Here is a 24,985-nt window from a genome sequence, read left to right as displayed (position 1 = left end):
AGCATCCAAACGCTTCTTAAAGGAGTCCAGAGTAGGTGCTTTCACCACCTCTGGGGGGAGTTTGGTCCAGGCCTTGGAGGCTCAGCCAGTAAAGAGGTTTTTTCTTATGGGCAGCCTAAAACAGTCTTGGAGGAGTTTGTGACCACTGGACCTTGTTATCCCTTGGGCTCTCTGGTGACCAGGCATTCCCCCAGATCCTGATGCACACCCCTGATGTACTTATAGGCTGCCACCAGGTCCCCCCTGAGTTATAAATGTCCAGAGCCTCTATCCACCTTTGGATGCAAGTCTCTTCTTTGCAATTTCATCTATTAAGAGTCTTTTTCAAGACTGCCATATATAAGTGCTAAACTGCATACTTGCTTTGTGCGAACTGTTGATTTTCCTTCTGCTAAACAGCTGAGGAAACTGTGTTAAAAATGCTGAAAACCTAACTGTGCTGCTATGAGATCCTTCTTTCTTCTAAGGTTTCCCACCTCACTTTTCAAAACAATTGTACTAAAATAATTTCTCATGTTCATAATCACTTTAAATGGTATCAAATTTGATGCAAAATGCTCAATTTCTGTCCCCTAGTCCACATACAGCATCTACTGACCTCTATTAACATCCCCTGGCCATACCTCCATGGCCAAAATCTAAGGGATCTAATTAATCAATATGTCAGTAAATAAATTCCTGGAAAACAAAAATTGTTTTGGTGATAGAATTCAATTTCCATCATTTACCATATTTAAGGGAATGTGTTAAGAAAAACACATAAGAACTCATTACTTATGCACTCAAAACAACATATGCAACAAATGAATCATTATGGTATTATTGCCTTAGCATTCCTTAACTGCTTTATTTCCTACACATTTTCCACAGGCACTGCAATTTTTCTTATCATTGAAAAAACTAGCTCAATTTTCATATTTTCAGTTTAATGTGCACTTACTACCCAGGATTATAATTCCTACCAATTAGTCACAATTTTTTTTTCCTTCTGCCTTTTTACCTTATTTTTCCTGCAAGCGAATAACGTTCCTACACTCTGTTGAGAACAGTCAGATGCCTGGTAAATTAAAAATAGGCTCATATACTTTACAGATATTTTCAACCAGAGCAGAAGACTTGAGCTTTAACAATCCACTCAGTATGAAAGGTGATAAATACTTAATTTAATCCTAATGAGCACTTCATTTTACTTGGCTGAAAGAGAGAGTGAAGCACAAAAATATTTTATTTTCTTCATGTTTAAATATGGGAAGTCATTACCTCTGTACATATATTTAGACATGTAAATTGTTTCCCAAACATTTACTCAGTGCATTCACTCCACTTAAAAAGAAAAGAAAACCAATGATGTGAAAAAACTAACATATTTGAATTGAAAGCTTTACTTAAAATTTTCATAATGTTTTGGTGCCACTTAGTTATTATATTGTCTGCCATCCACTATGTGGGGACCTGATATAAATTCCCAATATATATCACTAGTGAAAATATATTTGGTGATTTCACACTACCTGTATATTAGCTCACAAACTTTTTGACATTGCAACAAGCTGGTGTTCAAGGGAAGCTCAGCTCATAGCTGAAATGCGCTAAAGGAATAATGTACAATCTTTTTGGTCCCTACTATGCCTTGTGTATCCAAGTGCTATTTCAGATGACTCCCCCATAGTCACTCATGCTTCCATGAGCAAATTGCATGAAACTATTACACAATACTCAGTTTTCAGAGGAGGGGTACACTGAAGTGCTCTGGGTTAGAATACAAGGCAGTCAAGAGGAAAGAGACTTAACGGTGGGCGTCTACTACAGACCACCCAAGCAAGGGGAAGAGCTAGACTAGGAATTTTTAAGTCAGCTCACAGAGGTAGTTAGGTCAAAGGGCATGGTTATCATGGGTGACTTGAACTTTCCAGACATCTGCTGGGAAGAGCAGTCAGCCAGGTCTGACCGCTCACACAGGTTCCTAGCCGAATTGCAAGACCTCCATCTAACCCAGGAAGTGCACAGCACCAGCAGGGGAGATGCGTTGTTGGACCCAGCGCTGGCCACGGGTGACAACCTGGTGAGGGGGCTGTGGGTGCTCGACCACTTGGGCGACAGTGATCATCGCCTGCTGGAATTCACTATACAGCACAAGGTGGCAAAGGCCTACAGCAAGGCAGCAGTCCTAGATTCAGGAGGGCAGACTTCAATGAGCTAAGGAGAATACTCGGGGAAGCACTGAGGTCCCAAGGGGAGGGGAGCCAGGTGTCCAAGAAGAGTGGTTGATCCTTAAGGAGACGATCCTCTAAGCCCAAAGGGAAGTAATCCCATCACGGATCAAAGGGAGCAGGAGGCCGCAAAAGCCCCCATGGCTCACCAAAAGCATCCAGGAATGTCTTCTAGCTAAAAGGGAGGCACACACCCAATGGAAGGGAGGGGCCATCACCGGGAGGGGACTATACTGCGGTTGCTCAGGGATGCTGGGGAGAAGTCAGGAAGGCCAAGGTGAAGATGGAACTGGCGCTAGCTTCCCAGATCAAGGACAACAGGAAGTCCTTTTTGAAATACATGGCGAGCAAAAAGAAGGTACCAGGTAACGTGGGGCCCCTGCAAGACACACTACAAAATCTGGTTGTCACACCAGATGACAAAGCTAACCTATTTAATGACTTCTTTGCATCCATTTTCCTGAGCAGGGAGCAGCCCAGCCCCCCCACTTGGTCCTCGCCCCCCAACTTGGTCCTCTTCAGGCCCCAGGGGAGGCGCACCTAGGCCAAGGGTCAGTGAGGTTCTAGTCAGAGAACTTCTGGAGGGACTGGATGTAATTAAATCAGCTGGTCCAGATGATCTTCACCCCAGAGTGCTGAGGGAATTAGCTGGGGTCATTGCGGGACCCCTGACACCACTTTACGAGCACTCGTGGTGCTCCTGGTGTGGTGTCATAGGACTGGAAGAGGGCCAATCTGGCTCACGTCTTCAAAAAAGGGAGGAAAAAGGACCCGGGGAATTATAGGCCAGTTAGTCTTACCTTGACCCTGGGTAAGCTTTTTGAGATAATTATTCTAGCCATGACCATGAGGGGCCAGCAGGGGAGATTATGCTTAGGGGCAACCTACATGGGTTCATTAGAGGCAGGTCCTGTCAGACCAACCTGGTGGCCTTCTACGACCAGGTCACCAAATCCTTAGATGCAGGGGGAGCAGTGGACATCGTCTTTCTGGACTTTCAGAAGGCCTTCGACACTGTGTCTCACCCTGTTCTTATTAAAAAACTGGGGGACTGTGGTGTCGACACCTACACAATCAAATGGGTCACCAACTGGCTGCTGGGCCACACCCAGAGAGTGGTGGTTGATGAGTCATTTTCAACCTGGAGGGATGTGGGCAGTGGGTTCCTCAGGGCTCAGTCCTGGGGCCTGCACTGTTCAACATTTTCATCAGTGACTTGGACGAGGGGGTAAAAAGCACCCTGTTCAAATTTGCTGATGACACTAAGATGTGGGGGGATTTGGGCACGCTAGAAGGAAGGAATAGGCTACAATCGGACCTAGAAAGGTTACAGGAGTGGGCGGATGAGAAGAGAATGGGATTCAACACTGACAAGTGCAAGGTGCTGCACCCGGGGAGGAAGAACCAGCAGCACACCTACAGGCTGGGGAACTTCCTTCTTGTCAGTGCAGAGATGGAAAAGGATCTTGGAGTTGTCAGTAATGCCAAGATGAACATGGGCTGGCAGTGTTGGGATGCAGTCAGGAAGGTCAACCGCACCTTGTCATGCCTCCACAAATGCATCTCGAGTAGGTACAAGGAGGTGATCCTCCCCCTCTATGCGGCACTGGTCTGGCCACAGCTGGAGTACTGCGTCCAGTTCTGGGCACCACACTTCAAGAGGGATGTGGACAACATGGAGAGGGTCCAGAGGAGGCCACTCGCATGATCAGGGGGCAGCAGGGCAGGCCCTATGAGGAGAGGCTATGGGACCTGAACCTGTTCAGCCTCCACAAGAGAAGGCTGAGGGGGGACCTCATGGCCTGTACAAATTAGTCAGAGGGGCCAGCAGGCACTGGGGGAGTCCTTGTTCCCCCGAGCACTACCAGGAGTGACTAGAAATGATGGTCACAGGCTGGCAGAGGGTAGATTCACACTCGACATCAGGAGGTGCTACTTCACTGTCAGGGCAGCTAGGATCTGGAACCAAGAGAAGTGGTGCTGGCTCCTACCCTGGGGGTCTTTAAAAGGAGGCTAGACGAATACCTTGCTGGGATCATTTGACCCCAGTACTTTTTTCTGCCATGGCAGGGGGTCAGACTTGATGATCTGCTCAGGTCCCTTCCGACCTTAGCAGCTATGAAATTATTATTGCAAAGTTCTAGTTCCCATTTTTATATTAGTAATTGTCTCTGTGCGAATGTGGTATTTTCTTTTATGCAAAGGATTTGTCCAGCTGAAAACGAAAGTGCCTGGTTAACATTTTTAACTTTGATTTCCATTCCTGTTCAAGTCTTTCAGAGACCAGATACAAGAGTTATAATTTACATCAAAGTTCTGTAGCTGTTGCCTTGATCTATAGACAGACTTCTTTTTATTTCCCCCAAAATGAATCAGTTCTTTTATATCCTTTACATATTTTGTCTTTAGATGTCAGAAGTGTCTAAGCTTTCTATGCTTTTTTTTTTAAATCTTGAAATTTTAATTTGTTGCTGCAGCAGTAGCTATGTGGCTTCTAAATCCATTCTAAGGAAAAGAGAATTAAGAGCAACATCCTGGTGGAATTGAGCAGTGGGAAGTTATGGGCTGACTATTTTTGTTTTAGTTTTCCATGGTCCTCTAGTTCTATTTTTGAAGTTCTATGTCATGTATGTACAGTTAACAGATCAGGGCTTTTAGAGTAATGGATTATTATAGTAAGTTACATGAAATCAGATTTCTTTTTTTTTTTAGAGGAAAGGGTTACTGTATAGGATAATTTGAAAAATATCATTTCATATCTAATTACTTGCAAACAAGCAAGTAATTACAAGCAATCTAATTACTTTTTACTCAAAAATGTAGCACGGATTCCTTTCTATTACACAGGTACAACAAAGAGAAGAAAATAGTGCATTATGAACTCTTTCTAGCTCTATTGAAGGTAAAGATATCTATCCATGTAGGAACGTGCTTTGGCTACAACCCTGGGGCTGAGGGTTTTTTTTTTATTAGGGTCTCTACTCTCTTACAAGGGATTGAATCTTGGCTTTTTTTACATGGTGGGCATGTCTACAGGATCATTAATGCTCCCTAATTACTGTGCATTTAGTTATTACTTGTTTAATGAAGTAATAACTAAATGCACGGTAACTAGAGTTACTGAAGAGTAGTGCCGGTGCACAGTTTTTTTGTGATACTTGTTGCACATTAGCCAAATAACACTGTGCAGTAGGCTATTAGTACAGTTTTTAACTGCTGTGCTACTGTGCAATGTTATTTGGCTGATGTGCAGTAACTGTCTTGTATAGACACACCTGATATGTACATTTCTTAAACTTAGATAGACACTACAGTGAGTTCCTAAGCCACTTGCCTCCTGGATCAGTATATGGGGCATTCTAGAAATAGGATGGAGAAGTGGAGCTGTATTGGACACGGGGACTTGCTCGCAGGTAGAGAGCCCAGAGAGGAACTTTATCATCTGACACCATTTAGAACAGCTCCTATGTTGCTACAAACTGTGCCAAGTCCTGTAATACCTCAGTTTAAGAATTGGAGGAGATGTAATTAGGACTGACTAGAAAAAAATACTTTCATTGTATGGAAAATTTAAGATCTAAAACTGTTGTTGCCTTTTGGGAAGAAAGTGTAGTGATAGCTGGGTTCAGTAAACACAAGGATGCAATAATGAGAAGAACTAATACCAATGAACTTTTTTCACTACAGAAAGAAAATGAAACTCTTGATTTGTGAGTGGGTGTATGTACATGTATGGGAAAAAGTGGGAAAGGAAATGATACAGAGAGAGAAACAGTGCTACCCAAGAATAGGAGACCTTGTCCTGAATGAGGCAAAGGAGGAACCAGAAGGATATTGTACGTGAATGCCTTTCCTGCACAATAGGCTGTCCTGAGATGATGATGTGTCTTCCCTGACCTATCCCAGAGGCAAGAACCCTCCAGAGAAAAGTTTTGTTCAAACCAGTACATTTTCTTGAAAAAGTTTAAATAAGATCATGCAGCATTTTTCAAGTGAAAAAATGGCTTCCTCAGAAAAAACTGTTAACCAGGTATGGCCGTAATTTACTTTGAGCACAGCTGAGAATCTGAACATCATCTCTAAGGATAGGTCTGTGCACTCCTACTCCCACTCGAAACCTGGAAATACACCCCTGAATTTCCTCTGGGGTTTTCCCAATGGCTGATCTCAAGGTATTAAAAGTGGCAGCAAAAGGACATCTAGGACATGGTGGCTCTGTTCTTGGGAGCATCTGTTTTCTACTGAAAACAGTCTGCTACTCCAGTGTTACCATGTTTTAAGATTCCTGGTGATCTTCAGAAACAGCCATAATGAAGTGTCCTTTGTTGTATTTTAGAGTAAATATGAAACAAAGTCCATTTCATGATATTTTCATATGACAGCACATTAGTTGCTAGTTTTTAAGTTATATTTCTCTATTTTAACCTACAGGCTATATGTGACTTAATGCTTCAGATGCACAAGGGGTATGTCTACAAGTGCATTAAAGAGCTTTTCCTAATGCACATTAAATTTAGTACCTCCGATGTGAGGTACTAAACAAATGCTCATGATGCTGCTTTAATGCACAGTAATGATTATGCATGGTTTTTAGGTGACACTTAATGTGCAATACCCTATTTTACTGTGCATTTCTGTCAGAGGGGCACTGGGGTGCCCTGTTCCTAGGCAGGAATAAGGGCAGCTGCCAATCACAAGGGCAGCTCAGGTGATGGTTGCTGGGGCAACCGTGCTGGTCAGGTGACCAGAAGGGGGCAGGGCCAGGCCTTTATAAACAGCCCAGGCCGAAGCCTAGCTAGCAGTTCCCTGCTGACAACCGGACATGCAAGAGCTCTGCAATAGAGCCAAGCAGAGCAGAGGCGAGCGGTGCAGCCTGGTCACCCAGGCGGTTGCATCATGGAAAGGGGGAGAGAACCCTGACTGGGAAGCTTGAAGGTGGGACATAGTGGCCGTAAGGGCACAGCACTTAAGTTCTAGCCAGGAGGCTTATTTTCGGTTATAGCCAGTTGGCTCATGGCTTTACGTTTCTTGTTTGTTATTGCTACATACCGGAGGACCGGGTGAGGCTGTAGGGGTGTGAGGAGGCCTCAAGGGAGCTCCCCAGTAATCTGGGGGTTCCTAGTGCCCTGTGGGGTACAGTGAGCGGTGCCGGGTAGGCATAGCTGTTTGCGCCGGTGTGGCGTGGTGTTGAGGGGTGTTGACCCCAGCCCTGTGGGGCGATAAGCGGAGAAGCCCAAGTAGGGTGAAAGACCCTGACGGTGGTCTAGGGGGCCAGGCATGGCTACGGCCACCTGAGCCCCAACCGTGAGAAGGACTTGAGAAGCCCCAAAAGGGGAATAAGCTTATTGAGAAGCCCGGTGAGGGCTAGGAGTGCTTAAGCATGAAGAGACTGGCCCAATAGGATTCAATAGGAGAGAAGCCCCAGGAGTGGGCATGTGTACTGAGAGAAGCCCCAGTAGCGGGCACGTATTATTGATAGAAACCCCGGTAGGGGTGCAGCCTGAGCCCAACTGGGAAGAGTACTGTCAGTAAGCCTGAGAGGGCTAATGGATAGAGGGGCGCCGGTTGCGTGACAAGCCCAGGGGCGCCGGGCAGGGCGCAGAAAGGAAAAGGACCTCATAACGTCCGGAAGAGCTGCGAGGCTTGGGGCGTGCTAAAGAGGAGGTAGGAGGCAGGATAGCCCATAAGACTGGGGTGCACCGGGTCACTCCATACGGAACGGGGGATAGTATCAGCATAACACCGTGTACAAGGGGATCAAAGGCAGCCTCCCTTCTAGAACCATATACCAACAAGACATGGCGGGCGAGTAAGAGGGTGCTGGACCGTCTACTTGGCACGGCAGGGGGCGCTAGAGAGATCACGGCCACTCCTGCGCCCCACCCCGTGACAATTACCCTAATAGCATATTTTTAACGTAACACTTTAATGCGCAGTAAAATAGTCTATTGTTCATTAAAGTGCACATCTAGATGCACCCATTGATGGCGTGGACTAATTCCAATCTTTGGTCTGCCTCTTAGAACAATGTCCACTCTTTTAGGAAAGATTTTGGATCTGATCCTAATCTCACTTATGCTGAAGTGCAATTGCCTTTGTTGGAGTTATGCAAGATTTGTATTCCTATTAATTTGAAAACCTACTAAAAGTGTGTTCTGCCAGTGATGGTTTCTGACTCATATTCATTAAATAAGAGAAAAGAAAGATGAAGAGGAAAGAGACTGAGAGAATAGAAAATAAGTTTCCACTTCTGTTGGAACTCAGTCAGCGGGGAGCTTTTTCATTTATTTGTTAAACAGCTCCATACTAGTAAATTAGGCAGGACTCCTTCCGAGCTGGTCTTAAGTGTTGAACCTTCATTGCTTCTTGTGCCGCTCTTTAAATTGTCTCCCTTCCTCCTTGTGTTCTTAATATTTAAATTGTAACATGGCTTAAATATTTAATAGAGAGAAGCAAATTTTTGAGGCTGAACCCTTTATTTTTAAATATGTTTCCTGCCATCAGCTTCACTTGCCAAAGACAAACTCACGCAATTGTTCAGGCTTGGCAGTCGGCAGTGAAATTCTTTACATCTTCTTCTTTTTTTATTAATCCTCACGTACCATTGACTCCTGAAAAAGTAGCAATAAACATATATTTTAATACTCAAGGGATTTCTTTTTTTATTTAAGTAGTACATTCTTAAAATATGTAACATGCTTTTGTTCCCCGATGAAATACATAATTGTTTTCTTCCAATATAAATTGACTCTTATATTATGTACCATAATTCATTTTTGATTCTTAGAAAGTATGTTCTGAAAAGACATGGTTGCTTATTAAACCTATTAATTTTAGAACTACATGAAGGTTATAAAAAGTAATCATGTCCAGGGCTGGCATGAAAACCATGTCCTCACAGGGTATAAATCGTTGTAGCTTCATTAAAAGCAATGAAGCTAGTTGACTTACACTTGATGTACCCCTTCAAATGCAATTACATGGTGTTCCCGGACAGCCTCAAACTCTGAAGGTTTCACTAAGTGGGAGGAAGCTCTGCATTTCTGGGCTACTTATATTTTTATTTTATAAACACACATTTATGTGAATAATCCCACTGATGCAAATTACTGGTATTAGATGTACATGAATATAAGATTACCCTGATTATAAAATTACCCCCCACCAATAATTAGTGTCCATATATGAAAAATATATAATTTTCCAGGTACAGAATCTAATTATTTGAGGTTTGCCTTGAGTTTGTCCCCCTCCACTGCTGCAGCAGGGAAATTAATCGGGGGGGGGGGGGTTGGTAGCCTCTTTGCTCCCCCAACTTCTTCCCCCATGCATCCCATTCCCCTTCTTACTGTCAGACCATGCTCTTCCTGAGCACATGGAAATGAGGAACACATCTGAAAAAACTGATCTTGAAATAAACATAGCTACAGTAATTTGCATTTAGTACCCATAGGTTTAGTTCACATAGATTGATGCATTTTACTGTTTTTGGAACTGCTGCAAGCTTTAGCCCAGGTACTCTATAAGCACACTTTTAACTAGCATTTTATATATAGCCAGCTTTTAACTAGCATTTTATATATAGCCAGCACCATACCTAGACTCCTGCTAGCTCCAGGTAAACTTTTAGTCTCAGGCTTCCCTTCACCAGAGAATGATAGTAATTATCAAAAAATTACTGTTTTCAGGCACCACTTTCTATCCAGGCCCTGGGCTCCCACCCAGTTTGTCCATGTCTATGTCCAGTCCTGCATATAGCACAAACTATGCATGATATTAGTCCAAAAGCAAAGACTCATATTTACTATATAGTTCATTGGGCTGGGCCCCAGCAGAGTCAACAGCATTTCAGGCCATGGTGACCTCATAGATAAGCACTGATCAGTATGTGTCTTTACTGCAAATACTCCCCACAAAGGATCCACATGCTAATTAACCCCCAAACATGAACCAGCTGTTTTTGTGAGGAGTCATGGGATTCTCCAAAATTTGGTATGCAGATGAGGCACAGGGCAACTTGGTCTGGCTTCACCTCATGGAAGGTGGAGGAGCCACACTAATCATATGTGGCAGGCTGAGAGAGCGACTAGAAGAGAGACTCTGGGTGAATTTTTTGAGGCCCTGTTTGGTGATGTTTGCCAGACGTTGAAGGCTGGTGAAGAAACAGGATTCATTGGAAATGGGAAACAAAGTTGCAGCTGAGCTATGGAAGTGCAGAGGAAGTTGAAATGTATGCAGAGTAGTGGCTCACTGTGACTTAAGAAGAGTAGGGGCTGAGGAGGAGCTGTGCTTAATGAGTACTGCCGTGTATCTTATAGGGAAAATACCGTGATCACTAAGGTGGGACAGATGCACTTCAGGGAGTTGTTTCAGCCCCGTATAGGTGTAGGATAGACTAAGGGACAGTTTTTGTTGTCAGAAAGAGTGGGTGAGGGCTTTGTCAGTACCTTTCTGTTAAGTATCGACGCGTGAACCTGTAATTATATAAGAAGCAAGGGTAAGATGTTCACTGAATAACACTGGAGTTTTAAGCAGAGTGAATGAGGCATTGTTTATCATGTGAGTATTATGTAATTTCTTGAAATTGTATTTGTATTCCCTTTGTAAGACCTCAGATGGGGTCCTTTTTATATTTGTTTGATATTGCCTGTTTTCTAATAAAATGTTACCAAAAAAAAAAAGGGGGCTCCCCAGGGCGAGGCCTGCCCCTTGCACTCTGGGCATGCTGGCCCCTGCGATTTCCCCAAATGCAGGAAACTCGACTGCATAATTTGTGGTAGTGTGGGACTGCGTGCGCGCTTTCCCCCGCCTGCCTTCCTTGCGTGGTGCCAAAAGCAGAAGTAGAGGGTGGGGCTGAGCCGGGCCGGGCCTGGCCTAGCAGACTCCAGCTCTCTGCATGTCACATGAAACAGGGCAAGGTAGAGCCTTTGTCGATCGTCATCGTCAAAAAAAAGGGACAGGTGCACAGTGTGAACTGTGTAATGGGTTTTTAGTGTGCTCTGAGCTGCTAATTGATTCACAAGGGCCACTTGGCAGTGTCGGAGTTGGAGTTATATATATTGTAGCAGGGATGCAGGCAGGAGCCCTGTTACTTGGGCAAGCTCAGGGAGGAGTGACCTCTGAATGCAGCAAGCCAGGTGGAGGGGATTTCACACCTGGGAGAAGATTGGGTGATTAGCTGGCAAAAACCAGGGAGAAAGCTGATGTTGGTGACCGGCATGGACAGCTAGAGATACTCTGGGTAAAAATTCGTGGGGAATTCGGCACAGGGGACACAATGGTGGGAGTCTACTACAGATCTCCCACTCAAAGTCCCGAGCTTGACCAGGAGTTCTCCCGGGAACTGACTGAGGCCGCTTGCTCCAGGATCTTGGTTGTCATGGGTGACTTCAATTACCTGGACATCTCGTGGGAAGATCACTCGGCTAAATCTGAGCGGTCGCAAAGCTTTCTCTCGTGCGTGGATGACCTCTACCTGACTCAAGAAGTCTATGGGCCAATGAGAGGCAAAGCGCTGCTTGACCTGGTACTGGCTACGGGGGACTACCTAATCGGCGACCTAGTGATTGATGGGAAGTTGGGTGACAGCGACCACGAGCTGATCACCTTCACCATCCGCCGTAAAGCTGGCAAGTCAGTCAGCAACACAGGAGTCCTTGACTTCAGAAAAGTCGACTTTGACAAGCTCAAGAGGCTTGTCGGTCAGGCCCTCAGGGACCATGACCCCAGGGAGATGGGAGTTCAAGAAGAGTGGTTGCTTCTCAATGAAGTGATCCTCAATGCACAAGCTAAATCTATTCCAACACGGAGGAAAGGCAGCAAGAAGGCATAGCAGCCCCCCTGGCTCTCCAGAGACCTAGCGGACCTACTGTGGCTAAAAAGGAAAGCCTACAAAGGATGGAAGATGGGATTCACCTCCAAGGAGGATTACTCCACGCTGGTCCGGTCCTGCAGGGAGCAAACCAGGAAAGCCAAGGCTGCAACTGAACTCCAACTAGCTTCAGGGATCAAGGACAACAAAAAGTCCTTTTTCAGATATGTGGGGAGCCGGAGGAAAAGCAAGGGCAATGTTGGACCCCTGCTAAACCAGATGGGGCAACTGACAACTGACGCCCAGGAAAAAGCCAACCTATTAAAAAGGTACTTTGCGTCAGTCTTTCATCAGTCACACGGGATGCCCATGCCTGCTATGGGACAGGGAAAGCTGGGTGAGGGGAATCCCCTATCCTCCATCAATGCTGACCTTGTGAAGGAACACCTTGAGAAGCTGGATACCTTCAAGTCAGCTGGCCTTGACAACCTGCACCCCAGGGTACTCAAGAAGCTGGCGAGCGTCATAGCCGAGCCCCTGGCACGGATCTTTGAAAACTCCTGGCGCTCTGGTGTCGTGCCCAAAGACTGGAAGAAGGCCAATGTGGTGCCGATCTTCAAGAAAGGGAGGAGAGTGGATCCGGCTAACTACAGGCCCATTAGCCTGACTTCTATCCTGGGGAAGATCCTAGAAAAGTTTATTAAGAAGGCCATCCTTGAGGGACTGGCCCAGGCTAACATCCTAATGGACAGCCAGCACGGGTTTGTTGTGGGTAGGTCTTGTTTGACCAATCTCCTTTCCTTCTATGACCAGGTGACCTATCACCTGGACAAGGGAGAAGAGATCGATGTCATATATCTTGACTTCAAAAAAGCTTTTGATCTGGTATCCCATGATCACCTCTTGGCCAAACTGCCCAATTGTGGCCTTGGCTCCGCCACTATCCGCTGGCTGGGAAATTGGCTTCGTGGTCAGACCCAGAGGGTTGTGATTGATGGCAGTCAGTCATCATGGTGCCCTGTGACCAGTGGGGTCCCTCAAGGCTCTGTCCTGGGACCCATACTGTTCAACATCTTCATTAACGATGTGGACATTGGAGTCAGGAGTGGACTGGCCAAGTTCGCCGATGACACCAAACTTTGGGGCAAAGCATCCACGCCAGAAGACAGGCGGGTGATCCAAGCTGACCTGGAGAAGCTCAGGAAATGGGCAGACGAGAACCTCATGGTGTTCAACACCAATAAATGCAAGGTTCTCCACCTTGGGAGGAAAAACCTGAAGCACCCTTATAGGCTCGGCAGTGCTACGTTGGTTAGCACTACAGAAGAAAAAGACTTGGGGGGTCATCATTGACCACAAGATGAACATGAGCCTGCAATGCGATGCTGCGGCTAGTAAAGCAACCAAAATGCTGGCATGCATCCACAGATGCTTCTCGAGCAAATCCCGGGACGTCATTCTCCCCTTGTACTCGGTCTTGGTGAGGCCGCAGCTGGAGTACTGTGTCCAGTTTTGGGCTCCACAATTCAAAAAGGATGTGGAGAAGCTTGAGAGAGTCCAGAGGAGAGCCACGCGCATGATCAGAGGTCAGGAAAACAGATCTTACGATGACAGGCTGAGAGCCATGGGACTCTTTAGCCTGGAAAAGCGTAGGCTCAGGGGTGATCTGATGGCCACCTATAAGTTTATCAGGGGTGACCACCAGGATCTGGGGGAACATCTGTTCACCAGAGCACCCCAAGGGATGATGAGGTCAAACCGTCACAAACTCCTGCAAGACGGTTTCAGGCTGGACATAAGGAAGAATTTCTTTACTGTCCGAGCCCCCAAGGTCTGGAACAGTGTGCCAGCAGAGGTGGTTCAAGCACCTACATTGAACACCTTCAAGAGTAAATTGGATGCTTATCTTGCTGGGATCCTATGACCCCAGCTGACTTTCTGCCCTTTGGGCAGGGGGCTGGACTCGATGATCTCCCGAGGTCCCTTCCAGCCCTGATGTCTATGAAATCTATGAGGCACACTTACTGATTGCCTTTTGGCATAAAATGGGGGTAACCGAGACCCAGAGAGATAAGAGAGGCAAAGGAGTCTGACCTGTGATCTAGAAGGATGTCGTGAGCTCTGGACTTTGGGGGACATGACAGGTCAGGCACCAGACGGACGTTGTTACTGAGGATCACATCATGTTGGTGAGTGCGGAAAAACACTGAGGCATCAGGAAACAACTCTGCTGGGAGCCTAGTAAGAGATGGCGTTTCTGGGACAGACTGCCAGGCAATATAGTCCCATACAAGTCCCTGATTTTAGTCCCATACAACTCCTTTTATTGTCCTTTGGGTGTTGTTACATTCTTGGCCAATACACCCCCCGCCCCCTTTTTTTATTTTTTAGAGATGTGTTGAAGTGTTCTTATCTTCATTGATGCCCTGATCAGTCCATCTACCTTTTAAAGCCAAACCAGGGATTGCCTTGAAATCTCCACCTTTAACCTTTAGGTAAGTGAAAGGGAAAAAAAAATTGTTTTGTTGTATCCACAAACCCTCACTATGGATAGCTAACAACTAAGAATCCAAAAATCAAAGTTGAGGTTTCCTTACATTTTCATCGTACCTCTCTCTCTCTCTCTTCTCTCACTGCCTTGTTATTTTTTTTTCCAGGGGATCTGCTCCTGTCTCCACTTCTCACAGCTTCTCCACTTCCTCTCCTGGGTGATCCTTCCCTTGCTCGGGATACATTTGCTGCTTTTCTTCGTCCAGCACTCTCTCTCTCTCTCTGGACCGACATCCCAGCTCACCCTGTCCCCGTGGTCGTCTTCTTATTTTCCCACGTTGAAGAGAATCCACCCCTTTTTTCCTCGTGCTAATTCCTGCCATGCATCTTCCCATCAGCATCTTCTCCTTTTTGGATAAGACCAAATATAACATTTTTGGCACCAAAAGCGTGGGGTGTCAGGGTTTTCTGTGGCCCTCATGGTACTGGCATGATATTGCAGTAACTCTAGGCCTGGTGTAACAATATGGGCTATGTGTTTTATAGTTATACTCAGGGTTGTTTAATCACCATTATAGTTAGTTTTTATTACTGAACACATGCTGCTTTTAGTAGCAGTTCAAAAGTAGATGGTGGCTGTGTCTACATAGGATGCTGACTGTGCAGTAGCTCAATACTACTGTGCAGTAGCATTTCATGGCATGAAACTACAGTCAGCATCACCTTTCAGAAAGCTGTTCAGGGATGCTACTGCGCAGTAATGCCTGTTACTGCACAGTCATTTAGTACTTGTGTAAAAGTCCTAAATGACTGCAGTACCAACTGTGCAGTCAGCATGTAATGTAGACATGACCGGTGTTTTAAATGTGGTTTCCTTGTATGCATGTGTAAGACAAGGACCGTTTTTTCTCGTGCTGATTTTAGTATTGTATTGTATTCTTGTATTTGAGTAAATACAGTATTGCTATTGTTGAGGATGATAAGCCAGTGAGTCAAGTCATATGATTAGGTTGTATGGGATTGTTGTTTTAGGATTTAAGAGTGAAGAATTATCATAATATGAAGTCAATGAAACAGATTCCTCTCATCTGCCTTCCACCATCCCAGTGAAGATTTTTTTTTTTTGTAGCTAGATATGATGGGTTTTATGTCTGTGTGCATCTGGCCCGCCTGTGTTAATGAGTAGAAAATATCTGATCTCATTCATTGTAAAATCGGTATATGGAACATGGGCTTTTCCTCTTTTGTTCTTTTTTTCCTAAGCACTTTAGAACAGTTTATTTAATTGGCCAAAAGCACTGTTAACCCTGCATCTGGGATAACCAGATAAAAAAGAAGGATTAAAAAAACAAAAGTATTTTTGGCTCTTCAGAGTGTCAAAAAGTAACGGCCAAAGTTTCTGGAGGTGATCACTTAGCAAACCTCCACAGCTGGAGGGTTTGCTAAATCTCAGAAGCAGCCTTTCCCCCCTGCCAGGAGCTTCAGTGTATTAACAACTGAGCCCAATAATTTAAGTAATCTTTTGACATTGCAAAGCTTTTTCATTGAACAATACCAACTTTCACTTTTTCTTTTCTATTTTTTCTATTTTATATATTTAGCACAATCCATGGACTAGATTTTTACTGGGTGCCAACTAGCATTTCTTAGGGGGACTTTTGGTATAGTGGAACCAATTTACAGCCGCTGAAGATTGGTTCCCAATTTAATTGTTTGTCCTACTCTTTATAATAGTCTTTAAAAGAAGTGGACCAGCTATTCAGCTGATGTAATTCAACACAGCTCTACTGACTTCGTGGATTTAAACCAATTTTTGTGGCCCATTACATATAGCTGAGGTAGTGGCACCCTGTTCATATGGAAGAATTACTTATGAAAACACAGTTTCCCCCATTGTATTTGTTACCAGGCAGTGCTGAAAGCTTAGGAGAATGACGCTTAAATCTCTTTCATTCTCTGGTATTACACTACAGTAATCTCTGGATTTTTTTTTTAAAAAACTGTATAATAAGCTATACATCCTTTTTTTTTTTTCCCCTTACTGATGATAAGAATAACTGCAAGTTTTTATTATAGTAAAAAAGGAATAACATACGACAAGGCTGGATTTACAGCAAGATGGGTAGTGTACAACACCGTCTCTGAGCAGATAGTAGTCATGAGACCAAAGCTCAGTTGATCCCAGCAGGGGAGCAAGTATTTCACAATGACTGGTCATGCTATAATTTTTTAGTAGACTCCTAAATTGCAGTCTTGTCATATGAAATACCTGGCTTGTAGCAGCATTTTGTTTTTCATTATGAGGGAGTACGCATGCTTTAGAAAAGGTCTCGGGTGCAGCGGTACCATATCCCAGGATGCCTTGCTGTTGGGGATGGGGAGGGTTAATATCACATGTTGTGGGGTCTAGGAAGGCCTCCTTTGCTTCTGGCTCTGCAAACCAGTTTGGCACAGCAGGTTATATACAAGAGACAGAAGTGTTGAGTCCATTTTAATTTGGAGCAGGGACACAAAAACTAGTTTCTTCAAGGTAAGAAGGGCGGGGACTTATAGCACAGGAAGTGAAATGAAAGCTAACCTGCACTAGCTTAGTCCTCAGTGCAAGAAGGGGAAGCTACTGCGGATTAGCTTTCAGTTACCGTAGGGTAAGTGTTGTATATCGGCAGCTTCCGTGAAAAAAGCTTCAGCTTTTCTACCGCGTGGTAATTTGTTTGTGTCCTGTGCCTTTACTTTTTTCATTGCATTTGAAAGTCTTTGTCCTTTTGGATAAAATAAATAAATAAAACGAGTGCCCATAAGGCTGTTTCTACGGCCATTATTTGACAGCAGTCGATTCCAAAGTACCTGCAAGGAGAACAAATATAGATTGGTTAGTACAACTTCTCCTATGTGATCCCTGCCATCCTGGAGGAGCGGAGGATGCTCTGGTGCGTCATGTGAGACTGCATTCAGTTTTGCATCTGGTCCAGAGGTGTTTAGGTAGAATATGTGGAGGTTGGGTGCAACAATGTGTCTTTAAATGTCAGACTCCAGTCATAAAGGAACATGGACCTTCATCTAGATATTCTGAGTTTGTGACATTCATAAGCCAGATGTTATGTATCTGAGACAATACTTTGCTGTGTATAAACTTGTCATGTTTCTCAAATCCTTCTCAAGGTTGCCTTTTTTTTCCTTCTGGTATAGCTGTGCAAACTCTAATATATAAGTAGAAAAAAAAACTAGACGCATAATTCACAGCTGGATTTGATGCACTGTAAACAGTAGAAATATTAGAGAGTGCTTGAAAAACCCCCTCTATTCTCATATAAGTGTAGTTTTTTTACTAGAATTTTATAAGGTATTTATTATGGGTAGCACTTGAGGTGGTGTTCAGTCTTATATCAAAGGTTTACAAACCCAGACTGTCAGGACATAGTATTTAGGAAATACTGCTTTTATTAACTGGAGCTGCCTATCACTTAGATATATAGATGGATCTTGAAAATGGGTGAATCTACAGGTTTAAGGGCCATTTCTACTGATTTGAAGGTTGTTTTTATTTCTTTTGTTTAAACCTCCTTTCTTCAATAAACCACAGGTTTTTTCTGCTTTCTCTTTTTTTAAATTTTTACTCTTTTCTCCACATTTGTGGGTTTTCCCCCCCATACATCAGTATTATTATTCTTCCCCCAAAAGAAGTAGGGAAATTTTTTTTATTTAAAACACAAGGTCATCAATTTGCATCATAATCTGTTTATTTCAGGGACCTTGCCCCTACTTTTCTTCCAGTATCCATAATCACTGCTGCCATCCCTGAACCTCACCTGCTCTCTTTAATAACTATGTTCCCAATGTTTTAATTCTTAACTCCTTCAAATATGCATTTACATTAGGCCATTGGATTCAATCAGTGGGACTAATTGTGCGCTTAAAGGTTACATTTGTATTTAAGTGCTTAGCTGGCTCAGTACCATAAGTGGCATACATGAGAGGGGAAAAGAGACAAAAAAGAGAGAAACAAACTCCTAATTTCCAGACCAAAGGGACTCAGGGAGCACACAAACTGAAGAAGAAACTTTGTTATAACATAACAGACACTTGGATTTATTCCCCGTTCTTCACTGTCATTCCATATTTAGGCCATGACCTTGCAAGCTCTTATGTGCAGGAGTCATTTACCAAATAATTGAACTTGCTGGCACTGGTCCCATTTGTTTCTTTATAGTCTAGTATATAAAGACCTCAAACTCGGCTCTTTCAAGTATTCAATTTTCCCTCATCTTTCTTAATGTGCGGTTCCTCAAAATTGGACCTGGGACTCCAGGTGAGGTCTTACCAGTACCGAGCAGAGTGAAAGCATGATGTCCTGCTACTTGTGTGCAATCCTTCTTTTAATCAATCCCAGTTTGCTGATAGCTTTTTCTTGCCGCACCATGCAGTACTACGCTGATGAAGTGTATTTAGCTTAGACCCCACTATAACCCTGAGGTGCTTTTCTGCAGTCAGTTGTTCCCCTGCTTCTATTTCTGAGTTTGATTGTTCCATCCTAAGTGCTCTGCAGTTGTCCGTATTGACAGCATCAAAACATTTCGACTATTGTGTGATAAAATTGACACTCATTTGTGAAGAGTTTTGGTTGAAATACCTTTAAATTTGCAGGAAACGTCAGTCTGAAAGATGTTACCCAGATCTCATTGTCTATTTAGGCCTCACATCCTTTGTGTTTAAAAATCCTGGTACAGTGACCAGCACAATGGATCTTATCCGAGTCAGCAGGCAATGCTGCAATACAAATACATGGCAATCTCTGCTTTGATTGCAGAACACGCCTATCGAGTATGCTTCATTTCAAGGGATATCACTCCTGAAATGCCTGGCATTGTATCCAGATTTCAGATCATTTCATTCCTATTAATGACAATCATTTACCTTAGAAATAAAGAATTGTGAACTAAGATTACTGGTTACTTTCAAGAGAAAGAGCTCTATGGCATTTTAAGTTTCCTGCATGAATAATTTTTGGTTTTTGTCACATGTGCCAGATTCTCAGCTGGCACAAACTTGAATTAGCTCTTCAAGTTATGCCATTTACACTGCCTGAGAATATGAACCTTGGTCCCTCACTGGGCTTTGACAGATTGAGAGAGATGCTGCGGGATTGTTTGCTGTCTTGAAAGGTGGATGAATTCAGTGATATAATGAGTCTTTTCTGTGGTTGACTTCTGTGACTTATAAATGTTCCTCTTTTTCTGATCTGCTGTTCATTATGGCTCAGTGTTCGAAGGACAGATGTGCCACTTAATTACTATTAATGGCACAGGTAGGTCAATTGAACTTCCCGGTGCATGGTGTCTATGAATGATAGAGTACTTCAACTCCTGGTTATTGAGATCTTGCTTTAAGTGCCAAGGTGACACGTTGTGTTTTAAATTATGTGTACTATTTAAAAAATATTCTAATGCAGCATTTAGTAGTCAAACGCATATACTTGCTTATTAAATTTTTAAAATTGCTTGACTTTAAGAGCAAGAAGTTCCTCTTTTATGCCTAATCATCTAGCCTCACAACAATTTAGCAGAGCTTCCATTTTTCAATGAGAAATTCAAGCAGGTTATTCTCTTCTAGAGTCTATTACCCAATAATTGTTTTATTTTTTTTCTTTCAACAGGTCAGTGGTACAAAGGCAGAAAGCTGTCTTTTAAGATGTCCACAGCACTTTCATTCTGGGTATCTTGCAGCTTTACAAGGATTGAATCAAGCTGCAGGTTGCTAATCATTATCATTCCCATTTTACAGATGTGTAAGTCAATGCACATGGTGATTTACTTGCCCAAAGTCATGTAATAATGTGTGATGGAGGTAGGAAAACAGATCTCCTAGCTTGCAGTCCTATATCTTAATTATATTTAGTGATTACTGTAATACAGTATTTAATTAGAGTTTCCTATAATAGTTCTATAATATATACCACCACATAGCTTTTTTGTGTGATTACAATTTATCCCTAATACAAGCCATGGCTGCACTCTTATTTTGACAACTGCAACTGTATCCAATGGGTGCTACTGGTTACAGACAAATATATATTGCTACGATGTGCATCAGAGAAGAGTCCTGTATAACCATATAACCATGTGCAGTTTTGAAACCTTATGCCTTCAAAAGTCGTCATGAGTCAGATCCGGTTATACCTGTAGGGAGCATGTACATAAGATATCGTATATTTGGATAATGCTTTTCAGCCAGTTCCTTGGGCCAGTGGTAGAGAAAGATTTGTGGAATGGATTGTGTCCCATGCAGTGGGTGCAAGAGAAAGAAAGGTGCTCCAAGCCCTTTTGGGAATATTTTTATGGCTCCACCTACTTCCCTTGGTGTTTTGAAGTTGTGTGCAACATCCTTTTATGTTTTGGATATCTGCTTTAGCCGTACTCCTGGAGCTTGGCCTAAGCCCTTTGAAAATGGCCAAGGCTGGCAGCAAAGGATGCATCTCTTGGTGCTTGATTTGAAACTTCTGAGTATTCATTGTAGCCCTTTTTAGGCAAACTGATAAAACTAATAAAGACTAGGCATCTAGTGTTGCCTTTGCTGCTGGGGTTCGGGGTGATTTGGATCACTTGGGGTGATTTGGATTGCTTTTTGTGACTTAGGTACCTACATTTTATCTATGTCCTGTTTAGGTGCCTACAAGATTACCTTGGATTTGGCCCTTAGCCTTTAACTTTCAATACTTATTCATGGACTTGTTTAAATGTAAGTGTGATAACTGGGTCTGATGACACTTCCACCAGTAAGAGGAAATCAGTTATGCTCAGTGGTGTTCTACCTTACAGTAACATCAAAAGGTGGGCCCTAAGTTTCAGATAGGAGTTTTATAAATTAGGATTATTGAATACAACCATTTTAGCCCATATCTTTACACCCACACATGTACACACACATGCACACACAGAGAGTACAAGCTACTAAAGAAGGTAGCTTTTAAAATTGTAAAAGTATAGCATACATCTTCAGCATCTAAAAGTCCTTGCAGTAAAATAGAGTTGTCATGTCATGTTGAGTGTTTTCTCACTCCCTTAGTTTAAAAACAGTTCTCTTACTGTGTGGTCTGGTTTTGAAAGGTTATTATAGAACATGAACATGTATATGTGTTCACTAACGTGTAAATGTGTGCCTATCAAAGGAAGCCCTGCATTGAAAGAGGTCTAAAGTTGATGTTTTGTAGTACAGAATTTAAATGTTTATTTTTTTGTTGGTGTTAAATTATTGACTTTCCAGTTGCTTTTCTCACTGGGCAGTGTCATCAGGTGTCAATGCCATTCACATCCATCTCCATTGTTCTTCAGCTGCACAGAGGAAATTGCTTTCTCTTAAAAAAGGAGCTTGCTGTCAAGCTGCTGTTATGTTAAACAATGGATGTAGGTGAAGCTTTTGAGCCCTCGCTTTATATTCTGACTGGGTGCCAAGAGTACTGTTAAGTGTTTGAAAGAAACACTCCAAAAATAAGAATAATCACCTTAACCACATATACAGTATCTCTGCTTTTAGGCAGTTTCCCTAGGAATCAGGTGAGGACTTTCTTTGCTCAACTGATCATAAAGAATTTCGAGACAGATAAGTATGCGCCTCCTCTGGGCCTAAGGGAAGGTGTTCTTTGTTGTATATTGCAAGTGAAATCTTGGATCCACCTCCTGCCACTTAAACTTTTGGAGAGCCTGATTCCAGGTTTCTTTATCTCCGTGACCTGTCTCAGCAAGGGGAACATGCCTCCAAATCGGAACAGTCCCATACTGTGTGAATGTTTCAAAATGTCCATTGCAATTTATTACTTATCTCACGCACCTAAATGTGCCATCCAATTTTGTATGCAACCCCTGCTTTCAAGAGCATACAGTCCAGATAGCCCAATCTGTTTAAAACCATGCAAAATTAAAATGCATCCTTTCTGTGCTTTTGGAGTTCTTGACAGCTATAAAAATTAAATTTAGTACAACTGGAGCCACATACCTAACTCCTGCAAAGCAAAAAAACCCAAAAAACCCAACCCACCAACTGAGCAGAACAAAAACCCACTTTCTTCTTCCTCTACAACCCGAAATGCTATCTGTTATTTATATTCAATCTACTACCTTCTCCTAGTCTTGAGTCTTGTCTGCAAAAATGTGCTTTTCTTGCTCTCTAATCTTGGTTCTGGCCCCTTCCAAATGCCTTTCTTACCCAAAAAATCGGATAGTGTGGAGATTATTTTAACTACCAGGATTTCTTCTCTAACTGGATGTAGTCACAGTTCTGAAAACTGAGCCCGTTTGACTTTTTGTTTGATTGTTGCTGCACTTCCTCTGCATCTGGAAGTTCCTTGCTGCTTGACACTCAGAGATTCTCCTGTTTTGAACCCTAAATTGCTTTTGTTGCCCTGTTTGTGTTACACAGCATTACAGCTTGATTAAGTCTTCTTATTCTTGACATCTAACATCTCTTAATTTGGTTTTCCTGAGCAGAATACAAACAGTCTGTAGTGATTGTTGAACGGCAATAGATTCTGGGCTGGGGTTCAGTTCGGTTTTGCACCCAAAAGTTTCAAGGCTTCTCTGAATCTTGTCTCTGCAAGGATGGACGATCTTAACAATCTCCCTTCCTCTGGGACATAACTTCTACAACAAGCCCAGTGTCCATTCCCATGGGACCTAGTAGGAGAACAAGCAGTCAATTGGCTCCACCTGTTCAAATACATTTTATAGGATGTACTTTAAGAACAGTTCCTCTTCATGGAGAGGTCAATGCCCCTGCTCCTTCATATGTTTTTTTTCGCAGAGGTGGCCAGCTAACTCATCTCTCCTGTGACTTCTTTACAAGGTGAAGATACATGTTGCATTTACGGTGCTGTAACTTACATCGGTTTGCATGCCAAAGTAAATGGCACGGGTGTCCGAATCGGACCGATGACTAGCTCTCCTGAAGTAGTAAGACACAGGTCCTGCTGTTATAATGGCTTCCTGGTAGGTAACAGTCTGTTTACATTGATCAAATGGAAAACCCGCCACATTGACTAGAGCTGCAGAGGTATAAAATAAATCATATTGGCATATACGAATTCCTGACTTTTCAAAGGGCAGCCTTATCCTAAACTACAGTACGGACTGTGCATGGTGTGTTTGCTCAGCATTTGCACCAGTAAAAAGGAAGAGTCCACTAGTAGAAATATGTTATGTGCCCGCACTACCACAGTGGACTTGTGAGCTCACTCTTAAATCCATTACCGATATATTTTTTTAGGCAGCTCTCTGCTGCTTACCAAGCTCTGCTAATTATCAATAATTTGCTGTTCACGTTCTTCCATGGGCAGTGGTGGTGAATATTTCAGCATCTCCCCATCCCAACTTTTGATATTTTCTCCAAATAAAATAGTACATTACTTATTGTTTGCATTTGTAGCTGCCTCCCTCCCCTGCAGAATTTTCAAAATGATAAAGTTTATAAGAAGCATCATAATGAGTCAGATCAATAATCATCTACCTTAGTTTCCTGTTTCCAACCATGGAAACTTTAGAGGAAGAACATTGAACAGGTTATATCTAGAGTGACTTATCTCTTATTCATTATCCTCCTTGCCATCCACCACTGCTGGTTTCAAGATGTCAGAGGATACATCTCTGACTGTTCTGCTTAATAACTATTCATAGATTTATCATTCCTGAATGTGTCTAGTTCCTTTTTGAATCTGGCTATACTATCCACCTCTATACGTCGAGCATTCAGAGCACTTTACCAGTGTTAGGTCCTTCAAGATATACAGACAGAGTTGTTAACTAAATACTTATTTCTATTTTAGGGATAGTAACATAGAAGTAGAGAAGTGAAGAGAATTGCTCAAGCCAATTTAGACAACAGCTGTTGGATTCAAACTCGACTCTTTTGACTCTATCCCCAGCTGTAGCCACTAGATTACACTATTTCTCCTGAACAGGATAGAAAGTAGCATGACTCCTGTTTACATCTATTTTAATGTCAATGGAATTGAAATGAGAGACATCATAAAAAAAAAAAAATCTCACACAGGGCCAGTTCTGGCTCCTTAAAAATAGGGACATAAAAAGATTCTTCTCTGTTCGTAAGTGGGAAACTAAAAATAGAAATGTAGATTTCAAGGAGCAGTTTACTCGTCCTTATTCTCATTTTCCCATTTAATAGACTGCAGCACAGTAGGCATGAGGAAGAATGCCTTACCGGTCTGGGTGATGAAACCCGGAGAACAAAGAAGTTGTGCCAATGGAAATAAATTGATACTTCCTACAGTGATGTGTTATGTCTTTAAAATTCTGTGTTAGTCTAACTGTCACCTTGGAATATGGAACCTTTTTTAAATAGCTGTCAGTGCATCAAAATGAATTCTCACTCTGAATATCAGTATTTCATTTCTATGTGTGGAATTTAGAAACATGGGGTTTCATCCTGGCATATCTGCAGTTACACCATGTCTTTCTTGGGCTATGATAGT

General features: G+C 42.9%; 1 pseudogene; it reads left to right on the top strand.

The window, feature by feature from the left end:
* Positions 1–10,881: 10,881 nt before the first annotated feature.
* On the top strand, positions 10,882–11,018 carry LOC149867662 (U1 spliceosomal RNA; annotated as a pseudogene).
* Positions 11,019–24,985: the final 13,967 nt, after the last annotated feature.

Source organism: Crocodylus siamensis, chromosome 4 (assembly GCF_052110815.1).
Source record: "Crocodylus siamensis isolate JL-2025a chromosome 4, ASM5211081v1, whole genome shotgun sequence".
In the NCBI taxonomy this organism is placed as follows: Eukaryota; Metazoa; Chordata; order Crocodylia; family Crocodylidae; genus Crocodylus; species Crocodylus siamensis.
The sequence above is the reverse complement of the archived record's forward strand: the minus strand, read 5'-3'. Positions and strand labels throughout refer to the sequence as shown.